Here is a 3,062-nt window from a genome sequence, read left to right as displayed (position 1 = left end):
TAATTTAACGGTGACGTCGTCGCGTCTATGTAACCTTTTAAAGAGATTCCGTCTCGGGTGGGCTCCACATGAACGGCCTATAAATTATGTGCCTATGGTTGTTGAAAATATCCGTAGAGACTAGGGGTGAGCAAAAAAACTGAAAAATCAAACTGAAAAATCAATTAATTAAATCGATCGGTTTGGTTTTGGTTTGATATTCTTAAAAAACCGACAGTTTCGATTCAGTTCTTAAAAAACCGGCGATTAATCGAATTAACCGATATATAAATATATATTTTATATAATATTATATGTATTATATTATATTTTTTATTTTTCAAAAAGGTTCGACAGTCTGAGAGGTTTTCAGTTCCAACCTCTCTTTGAACCAATTGAAAGTTCAGCAGTCTGGCAGAGTGTCAGTCTGCCACTACTAGACTCTCTTCGAAACTTAGAACCACTCAAGCCTTTTTTCTCTTCTCAGCTTCTCTCACTCTTTGTCTTTTCTCTTGTCTCTCTAGTCTCTCCCTTCTCTTCTCAGTCCCTCTAGTCTCTTCGTTCTCTTCTTAGTCTCTTTAGTCTCTCCATTCTCTTCTCAGACTGCCGCACGGCCCACGCCAACCACCAGCACCAAGTGGTGGTTTTGAAGCATCTGGGATCCTTCTCTCACCTCTCCTCTCAGCGGCTCTGCCAGCAACCACCGGCACCAACCAATTCAACATCGATAGCAACCATCGACAATTTTAGGGTTTTGTTTTATATTTTAAGTGCATAAAAAACTGAAAAATTGAACCGCGATTAACCGGTGAACCAATTAACTAATTGCATCGGTTTGATTTTAGTTTGGATATTTAAAAAACCAATCAGATCAATTCGATTTGAAAAAATACCCCACGGTTCGATTAACCAAACCGTGAGCACCCCTAATTGAGACCCATTGATCTATCCGCTGAGACTTCGAATCTCCTCCTAACAAAACAAACCGTTCCAACACCATGGCGGGTCCCAGTCTTCTAAGATGAGATGTGCGGACAGATTACATTGGAAGCGCGTTGGGACAATTTTTATTAGGAAACCTTAATTCATCCGTTGCCCTTTTTTTTCCAAAAAAAGAGAGGCAGCTATCATTCATTGATGTGGCTTAAATAAAACATACAACTTACTGTTTGTGGTAGAGACTATTGATAAAGCTGCTTTACAAGCTGTGTATGCTAAAATGTGAGCAGCTTGATTGTTAGTTCTATTTACATGTACCAAAAAGAGTTTAGTGAAAGCTTTTAAAAGCTTGGCCATCCGCGGTTGATGTAGCTTTTCGATCTAGAGGTTCGGCTTGTATATATCTTGCAAAGAGGCCTTGAGCTGCATGGAGTTACTATATACTGCTATCATAGATACTTTTTGTTCTCTCGCTGCCTCTAAACCTGAAATTAACGCTTTTAGCTCTGCATCATAAGGGCAGATTGCCCAGCATGGTTTACCTTCAAAGATAGCTTCATCTCTTGACGATCGTTGGAGGATGAAAGCTCGTCCTGCACTTCTTGTTACAGGGCCATTTGAAGCATCAATTTGTAAAGTAGCCACTCCGTTAGGGGGGTTTTCAGAGGTTTGAACATCTACATAATTGCACAAGCCTTGTTGCCCCTCTTTGTGATTGATAAGTTCTCCATTTTTTTATAATTTTCTGAGGAGTGTATGTGATGTTTTCAAATTGTTTTCTATTTCTAGCACTCCAGATGAGGTAAAATGTTATGCATCCTCTTCCCAAGAGCTCCAAGGCTTCTTCCTTTGGATGTGTGGTCTTGAGTTTCTGGTACCAATGTAGAAGGATTGTGTGGGCAGGTTGATTGGTTATTGCTTCTGGGTTTAGCTCGACTTGGGCTGAGCACCATATGGCTCGGGTGAAGTGGCAGTGGAAGAAAAGATGATGGAAAGTCTGTTTCATTTGAACACAACACACATGCTAGGTTTGACGGAGCTAACCAGTGGTGGTTTTTGTCTTTCGTGGGTATTCCTTCTCATAGCATTTTTCATACAAACAATTGAAATCTATATGGGATTTTCAACTTCCACAGTTGCTTCCAGTCAAAGAATGATGATGATGATGAGCACACCTCTGTGGAGAGGAAATGATATACTGAACTTATCGTTAATTTCCCTGATTTTGTTAGCTTCCAGATGGGTGTGTCTCTATCAATATCATTGTTTGGAGTGATGTTTAATATGTGGGGAATTGAATGCTGGTCTACAAACCGAAGCAGTGCTGTTTGGTTCCATATTCCATCTGGCCTTAGTAAGTCACTCACCCTCATATATGAGTTATTCTGTGTATTTGGAGTTGGCTTTGGCAGCCCTCCATTTAAAGTGGGGGTCCAAGAGTCCTCAAAAGCCAGTATATCAAAACCATCCTTAATCATCCACAGAATGTTTGGTCTGAGAGTGGACAGAAGTTTCTGGGTGTGCCGCCACCAAGGAGAACTATTGTTTTTTGGTTTTCTTGCATTAAACAAATTTGATGTAGGGAAGTATTTCTGTTTAATCTGTGAACTCCACAAGCTGTTTGGGAAAGCCAGCAGCCTCCATATATGCTTGCTAAATAAGGCTTTGTTCATTAGTGCACTTTGTCTGAAGCCAAGTCCACCACAAGCTTTAGGTAGGCACAACTTACTCCAAGAGACTGTATGTCTCGGTTGAGAGTTCCACCAAAAATCCCATACTGATTTGTCTAGTGTTTTATGGAATTTTTTGGGTAATAATGCTGTTGACATTTGATATTGTGGGATGGATTGTAAGACTGACTTGACAAGTGTGGTTTTGCTGCTTGAGATAGTAGATTTGAACTCCAAGTTTTGAATTTTGCTATTATTTTCTGCTGGAGCTCCTTTTGTGTACTAGCTTCTCTATCTTGTATCAGCAATTGCACTCCCAAATATGTATTCCCTAGTAATGGTTGCTTCACTTTGAGGACCTAGCTGATTATTTTCCTATGATGTCTCAACACATTTGTGCTGAATATCACCGAGGACTTACCAGGATTGGATTTCTGTCCTAAAAGTTTTTCAAATTGATGAAGGACTTTGGTG

At 40.0% G+C, this 3,062-nt stretch overlaps 1 long non-coding RNA gene across 1 annotated transcript; it reads left to right on the top strand.

Moving 5' to 3' along the window:
* Positions 1-1,065: 1,065 nt before the first annotated feature.
* On the top strand, positions 1,066-2,853 carry LOC148801934 (uncharacterized). Its single transcript, XR_016082205.1, has 2 exons — positions 1,066-1,585; positions 1,708-2,853. It is a non-coding gene; the product is annotated as an uncharacterized LOC148801934 (long non-coding RNA).
* Positions 2,854-3,062: the final 209 nt, after the last annotated feature.

Source organism: Nelumbo nucifera, chromosome 2 (assembly GCF_055504915.1).
Source record: "Nelumbo nucifera cultivar China Antique chromosome 2, China Antique-T2T, whole genome shotgun sequence".
NCBI classification, from domain to species: domain Eukaryota; kingdom Viridiplantae; phylum Streptophyta; class Magnoliopsida; order Proteales; family Nelumbonaceae; genus Nelumbo; species Nelumbo nucifera.
The sequence above is the reverse complement of the archived record's forward strand: the minus strand, read 5'-3'. Positions and strand labels throughout refer to the sequence as shown.